This window comes from Pan troglodytes, chromosome 23, assembly GCF_028858775.2.
Source record: "Pan troglodytes isolate AG18354 chromosome 23, NHGRI_mPanTro3-v2.0_pri, whole genome shotgun sequence".
NCBI lineage: Eukaryota > Metazoa > Chordata > Mammalia > Primates > Hominidae > Pan > Pan troglodytes.
In genome coordinates, this window is record NC_086016.1 from 44776381 (window position 1) to 44784117 (window position 7737).

At 53.9% G+C, this 7737-nt stretch overlaps 1 long non-coding RNA gene across 1 annotated transcript; it reads left to right on the plus strand.

The window, feature by feature from the left end:
• The first annotated feature begins 1340 nt into the window (after positions 1–1340).
• On the plus strand, positions 1341–2412 carry LOC129138578 (uncharacterized). The gene is made up of 3 exons (XR_008541889.1): positions 1341–1558; positions 1810–2116; positions 2300–2412. It is a non-coding gene; the product is annotated as an uncharacterized LOC129138578 (long non-coding RNA).
• The last annotated feature ends 5325 nt before the right edge of the window (positions 2413–7737 follow it).

The following is a 7737-nucleotide window of genomic DNA, read 5'->3' on the forward strand; positions in this document are numbered from 1 at the left end:
TCGTTGGGCTTCACATGTCAACTAGGAACAGCTTTGGCTTGTGTTTGCAGCGTTTCGTCTGTTGCCTTTTCCCACCCTTAGCTTAATAACAGTGATCTGGTCCTGTTAAACGTGGGTGTGGACTCATGCCATGACTGACTTGCTTCTCTATAGCTTTTCTAGTGCCGTATTTGCCTTGTCTAGAATATCCTGCCTGCCATATCTGATTCCTTTTCTAAGACTCATACTCAGGCCGGGTGCAGTGGCTCACTCCTGTAATCCCAGCACTTTGGGAGGCCACGGCGAGCAGATCACCTAAGGTCAGGAGTTCAAGACCAGCCTGGATAATATGGCGAAACCCCGTCTCTACTAAAAATACAAAAATTAGCCGGGCATGGTGGCGGGCGCCTGTAATCTCAGCTACTCGGGAGGCTGAGGCAGGGGAATTGCTTGCGTCCATGGCACTGAGGCACCTTCTCTCCTGCACGGCCCCCTAACCCCCTGCTCTGTCATATGACAGACGCCCAAAGACCATGCTGCTTCTCTGCAGCCATCTGATGACACCATGTTACCTGGCAGTGTCCATTCCCCTGGTGCCAGTCTCAGTAGCATGGCGGCACCTCAGGTGGGAGCCTCCCCCCCATCTGCCCACTGCCCTCCTGTACTTACTATGGATTCTCCTCTCCTTTCACAGGTAGCTTGTTCCCTAGTGCCAAGTGCCCTTCCTGGGACCGGGCTGGTGGAAGGCTCACACTGGGCTTTTCCTTGTGGTCTGTCTGGGGAGACGGAATATTGTTGGAATGAGCTTGGGAGCTTGGCTCACCCCGTCCTGGGTGATTCTTACCAGAAACTGAATGACCACCTCATATGTTTCTTCCCACACAGAATCATGATGCTGACACTGGCCTCAATCTCATGGATGAAACCAAGTGTCTCCCATCGGGGCAGCAGTCTCTAGGCCAAGGGAGTCAGGGAAGCCACTGCTCATGACCTCCTTTCCCATCGAGCCACCTGCATCCCTCACCCCTGTGTCTCCACCTCCAGGACTTTCTCATCGACGGAGAGCCTGCGACAACTCTCCCAACAACTCAGTAGTCTTGTTTGTGAGGTACCTCAGGAATTGAAGGGGATGCGGGGGGAAGGAAAGTATGATAGAAACTGAGGCAGGGATTCACGAGAGAGAGGGGAGATCCTGGGACCAGCCAATTTGCTGGGCAGTGTTGAGGAAGTCGCCTCTTCCCTGAGCCTTCTCCCTGGAAGCTGTTCACAGGGAGGAGGTGGACCCCGTGACTGGCTGCATCATTTTATGCTGCCGCAGAAGAACCGGATGAGAGTTGCTCGGGAGGGAGGGATGGTGGGGAGGTAAGAACTATGAGAGACGTCGGCACAAAGGGGTTACGGGACGAAGGGTCCAAGTAAGGCAGAAAAGAAAATGTTGCCAGTTGATGGGGAAGAAAGGAAGTCAGAGGGCTTAGACACTGGGGGACAGAACATCTCAGGCGCAATCTCCTCTCTCGTAGTCAACAACATCTGTCAAAGGGGAGGGCCTGCATCGTCTGCTAACCTGAAGGATCTGGAGGTGAGAGTTCCAGAGCCATAGCCCAGTGTCCCTGCAGCCCAGCCCTCCAACCTCCATCCCACAGCGGGGGCTGGGTGCCCCTCTGCCAGCTGAGGGAGCCCACACAGCTCCCAACCCTAATGCCTCCTCCCACAGAGCAGGCTGGATGCCCCTCTGCCAGCTGAGACAGCCCACACAACCCCCAGCCCTAATGATTGCTCTACCTGTCCTCACAGTCCTCTTCCACCTCCTTCTCTCTGCATGCACCTCAGGATGAGAGGCTGTGGGAGCAGAAGACGCAGGAAGAGGAGAGGCTGCAGGAGCTGGGCATAAGGCCGAGCTCTAGGGGGAGCAGGTGAAGGCGCGCGTGCAAACCCTGGAGGCCATGCAGACCGAGCTCACCACCGTCAGCTGTGCACTCTCCTAGAACCACGAGCTGGAGGAGCAGCTGGCCGAGCTGCAGAGCGGCTTCAAGGAGCTGGTGCTCAGCCCCACCTGGGGAGCCTCCCCTTCTCCCTAGCCCTCTGGGTCTTTGTTTCCCCACCTGTGAAATGGGCGTTGTAGCCCTCACGTGAAATGGTACTTCTGAAGGCACCTGTGAGCCAGAGCCCTGCTCGGATGGCTGTGGGGGAGGGGGGATGGTTTTTCTCTAACCTGCCTCCACCCTTCCTGGGGCCATGGGAGGCAAAAGGCAGACACCAAGTTCTGGGGTCTCCAGCTGCAGTGGGTGGCCACTGATTGCTTCTCTCTGTCCGGAACAAGGAGAACATGGAGATAGCCAGTCTGTTGCAGTCGGAGCTGCATGGCAAGAAGGAGCTGCAGGAGAAGCTGGGCTGAAGGAGACGGTAACCCTGCCCCATCCAAGAAGGGCTAGGAGGTGGGTACCAGCCCCTGGGGAGGGGAGGTATGAGGTCAGAGGCAGCTCCAGCGTGGGGGACAGTGACCCCAGCACCCTCCAGGGCAGTCCTGTGACTGTTTCTTGCTTCCTGTCCTCTGACTTTTAGAGGCGGGTAGCCCCGGGTCTGGACATCATCATACTGAATAGAGGCATGGAGCTGTCCAGTTATAGGGAAAGAGACAGTGGTATAAGAGGCTCCTTAGATTCAAAGTGGATCCCGGCCTCGGCTCCACTGGTCACCATTCAACTACTTTGCATCTCTAAGTCTCGGTTTCATTACTTAAAAAGGAAGTTAGCATCTTCCTCGCAGAGGTGCTGAGGATTAAGTGGGATAATACGTGGAAACATTAGGGATGTCGCACACTTAGCAGATGGTGCTTGGCTCCCTCTGTGTTTCCACCAGTCTGTGGCCTGCAGTTCAAATGGTGGGAAGAAGGCTGTGAGATCTGAGGCTGGGGAAGGAGGCATGCAGCTCTAGGCAAGGGAGGCCGTCACTGAGGCCTAAAGCAAGGGGCCAGGGGCCTGGAGAGGTGAAAGAGTCCCACAGAGCCCTCGCTACCTTATTTATGGGCCCAGAATCTGGAAGCCAGCCACCACCTGCCTTTACGCCCAGGATCTTCTGCAGGTGGAACTGAAGAGCCAAGAGACTCAGAGTCTGCAGGGAGACCAATACCTGGGACACCTGTAGCAGTACCCAAGGGCACTGACTTCCATCCAGCCCAGGCGTCTTCCGTTCAGTCCCCCTGCCTCCCTCACTGGTCTGTGCCTCCGGAGTGCCGGCTGCCCCGCAGGCTCTCTCCAGGCTGAGTTTGTGGCCCTGCCCCATCATGGCCAGAGCCGGCTTCACAGGATGAGAGCCAGCTAAGCTCCAGGAGCTTTCCAGGAAAAGTGTCCCTTGGAAACACCTTTTCAAGGTGAAAGGTGTTCCTTTTCACCGTTCCCAACAGCACCCTAGTAATGGCGTGGCCCTTTCCCTCCCCTGAGCTCCGCGGAGAACACAACCAGCAGGAGACATTCCCTGTTATCAAGAAATGAGTTTGATTCCCAGCCGAGGGACAGCAGGACTGGTAGAGACTGTCAGGCCACACGGCTGCCTGCACAGCACTCCAATACTTGGCAGGGGGCAGAAGGGGTGGCAGGAGCTGGCTGTCCAAAGGCCGGGCACGGCAGGGAGGCTCACTGGAGGCGGCGCATTTTGGAGGGGGGATGTCAAGGGACAGCGTTCTCTTGTAGTTGGACCACAAGACTCCACAAGGACAGCATGGTGACTGATGCCCAGCGCTAGAGGCGAGGCGGTCGACCATGTGTAGGTGTGTCTATATATGAGTATTGATAGATATTTATAGAACAGGGCAGGGCGTACAACAGAGGCACACGTTTTCACCAGTGGTCACACCTGGATGTGTCAGCTCACCACGACAGCAGACTAAGTCACAGATGAAGGGGGCTGGCTTTGGGGCTGGGGGAGCCTCTGTTAAGTCACAAAACAACCGTCCAGGCAGGCTGGGAAAGGGAGGTCACCGAGAAGAGGAGGGATCTGTTTAGAGGTCGAAGGGCTTGGGGCTCTCTTGCCTGACTCGATCTATCAGCTGGCAGCTGGAGAGAAAGCGGAGAGAAAACGGGAGAGAGAAAAGCGAGGAGAGCTGGTAAGGCAAGTGCAGCACATGCCGCAGCAGTGGTGGGAGGGCCCGGGAGGGGAGGGAGGAGAGGGGAGGGAAGGGTGCGGGTGCAGGTGCAGGTACAGGTGGGGGTGTGGCAAGGTTCCTGGAAAGGAGGGGCTGGAAGAGAAAGGGGAGGATGATGGAGGATTCGGAGCTTCACAGGTAGCACCTGGGGGCTGTGGCGGCCCTCCCGACCCCACACACACTGGCCTTTCCCACGGCACCCAGGCAGTGCACCCACAGTTCAGACCGATCTCAGCCCCCTCGGGCTTCCCTCTTCTCTGGTCACCCTGTCTTCCAACCCACTGGCTCAGGGCTACCCCTCACCGTGGAGAGCCCCACGCAACAGCCACCAGGCCTCATAGAGAAAACACTGCTTGAACCGGGAGGGTGAAGCTAAAAGGGGTCAGAAAGCCCAAGACCCTCTGAAGGGACCCTGGGGGAAGCAGGGAGGGCAGGCAGCCGGATGTCAGTGGCCATAGACTTGTAAGTCTAAGTGGGGAGCCTTAGCCGGTCGGGGTGGGGTGCGCTGCAGGTGAGGCTGGGGTCTTCCTGCTGGGAAAAGCAGAAGAGCAAGAGTCAGTGGCCGGGGAAGTTGGCGGGCTTGCTGGGCAGAGCTCAGCCGGGCCAGCAGGCACCGTGGTCCCCTTGGCTGAATAGCATAGGCAGCTCCTAGGAGCAACAGGCCAAGGTGCGTGAGCTGCCGGCTGGCTAGGGTCCTTCTGCTGGGGCCAGGGACACTGCCTTCAGTCACACGCTAGCAGGTATGTCAGTACCAGGAGGGAGGCAAGACCTCATTTCTATAAAAAAGATAAAACCTGGCACGGTGGCTCACATCTGTAATCCCAGCACTTTGGGAGGTTGAGGCAGGTGGATCACAGTGTCAGGAGTTTGAGATGAGCCTGGCCAACATGGTGAAACCCCATCTCTACTAAAAATAGAAAAATTAGCCGGGCATGGTGGCGGGCACCTGTAATCCCAGCTATTTGGGAGGCTGAGGTAGGAGAATTGCTTGAACCTGGGAGGCGGAGGTTGCAATGAGCTGAGATCACGCCATTGCACTCCAGCCTGGGCAAAAAGAGCAAAACTCTGTCTCAAAAAAAATAAAAAATAAAAGAAGATAAATTAGCCCGGTGTAGCGGTGCACACCTGTGGTTCCAACTACTTAGGGAGGCTGAGGCAGGAGGATCGCTTGAGCCCAGGAGATTGAGGCCGCAGTGGGCCATGATTGCTCCACTGCACTCCAGCCTGGGCAAGAGCAAGACCATGCCTCAAAAACAAAAACAAACAAAGAAAAAGAGACAAGGAGGAGGGAGATTACATCTTGATTTTCCCTACACTTTAATTGAAATTCAGCATTTCCTTCCATGGTGAATGTTGCTGGGAACAAACCTCATTAGTGTTAGCAGCACCTGTTACCTTGTTACCAATAGAAATCAGATATTTTCATGTTACATTGCAGCTGTTGCAGACATCTTGAGATATCACTTTTGCTCATTATTACCTCAAAATTATAGTAATTAGACCCAACTATGGATCTTACTTAATGTGCCAGTAAAGCATATCATGTACTATCACAAATATTTTCATAAACTCTACAAGATTTATATACATTGCTCTCTGTGTTTTATTTTGTGCACTTAAAATAAAAATCTGAGGCCAGGCCAGGTGCAGTGACTCACGCCTGTAATCCCAGCACTTTGGGAAGCCGAGATGGGTGGATCACAAGGTCAAGAGATCGAGACCATTCTGGCCAAGATGGTGAAACCCTGTCTCTACTAAAAATACAAAAATTAGCCTGGCGTGGCAGTGCGCACCTGTAATCCCAGATATTCAGGAGGCTGAGGCAGGAGAATCACTTGAACCTGGGAGGTGGAGGTTGCAGTGAGGCAAGATTGTGCCACTGCACTCCAGCCTGGGTGACAGCGAGACTCTGTCTCAAAAAAAAATCTGAGGCCTGATTACAGGCACAGTGGCTCATGCCTGTAATCCCAGCACTTTGGGAGGCTGAGGTGGGCGGATTGCCTGAGCTCAGGAGTTCAAGACCAGCCTGGCCAACCATCTCTACTAAAATACAAAAAATTTGCCAGGTGTGGTGGCATGCATCTGTAATCCCAACTACTCAGGAGGCTGAGACAGGAGAATCACTTGATCCCAGGAGGCGGAGGTTGCAGTGAGCCGAGATCGCCCCATTGCATTCCAGCCTGGGTGATAAGAGCGAGATTCTGTCTCAAAGAAAATAAAAAGAATCCCAGCTCCTCTACTTGTTGGCCCTATGACTTCACTGTGTCTGTTTCTCCATCTATAAAAATAGAAGGGAGAAAAGGTACCTACCCGGGCCGGGCACGGTGGCTCACGCCTGTAATCCCAGCACTTTGGGAGGCCGAGGCAGGCGGATCACAAGGTCAGTAGATCGATACCATCCTGGCTAACACGGTGAAACCCTGTCTCTACCAAAAATACAAAATATTAGCCGGGCATGGTGGTGGGCGCCTGTAGTCCCAGCTACTCGGGAGGCTGAGGCAGGAGAATGGCGTGAATCCGGGAGGTGGAGCTTGCAATGAGCTGAGATCGGGCCACTGCACTCCAGCCTGGGCAACACAGCGAGACTCCATCTCAAAAAAAAAAAAAAAAAAAAGAAAAGAAAAAAACCAACCAATCAAAAAACAAAAGGTACCTACCCGGTAGGTTTCGGTAATTCTAGAGTTAATCTGTGTGGTGTGGTGGCCAGGAGGCTCAGTGCACATTCAGTAAACATCAGCGGCCATCATGATTCACCCACAGCTCCAAGTCATCCCCGCGACTGGGAAGTCCTCAGAACTCAGAGTCCCTGTCCCTGGCAAAATTTCCCTGTCCTAGGTTCTCCTCTGTCAAGAGACTGCTTTTCCTATAGCGCAAATAGATGGTCATGGATTATTCCACAAATGACTCTCTACTGAAGGTGTTCAGCCTGGCTTGCCCTTTCAGGAAGCAGGTTGAGGTTTCTCCAGAAAGTTGCCCAGAAGTAGTGTCTCTCCAGCTGTTGCAACGACAGCTGGCTGAACGTGCCCTAACCCAGTCCTGACTCTTGCTTCTTTTGAGCCTGTGCAGCAGCCGTGTTCATTACCAAGTGCTGCCGGCAGAGCCTGGTGGTGGAACGCCAAAGTGTGTGTTTCAGTAAATGCTCGTCACGTGCCTGCGTTAGTCTATGCACGCTACATTTTCGTAGCCCTCAGTTATTTCATTAATAGGCCTGAACTAGTTCTATAATATTGGGGAGTGAAGAATGAATGATCCTATTTCTTTTTTCTCAGTTTGTCTATCTCATTTTTCACTGTATCCTGTGCCTAGAATAGTGCTTGGCACGGGTAGATGCTTAGTAGGTATATTTTATTTTATTTTTATTTTTGAGACAGAGTCTTGCTCTGTCATCCAGGCTGGAGTGCAGTGGCATGATCTCGGCTCACTGCAACCTCCGCCTCCTGGGTTCAAGCGATTCTCCTCCCTCAGCCTCTTGGGTAAGTGGGACTACAGGCGCCCACCACCACGCCTGGCTAATTTTTGTAGAGAGAGTTTTGCCATGTTGGCCAGGCTGAGCTGGAGCAATGCTCCTCTCACCTCATGGAGCCTCCACCTACCACAGCTGTCAGTTTCCCCTAATC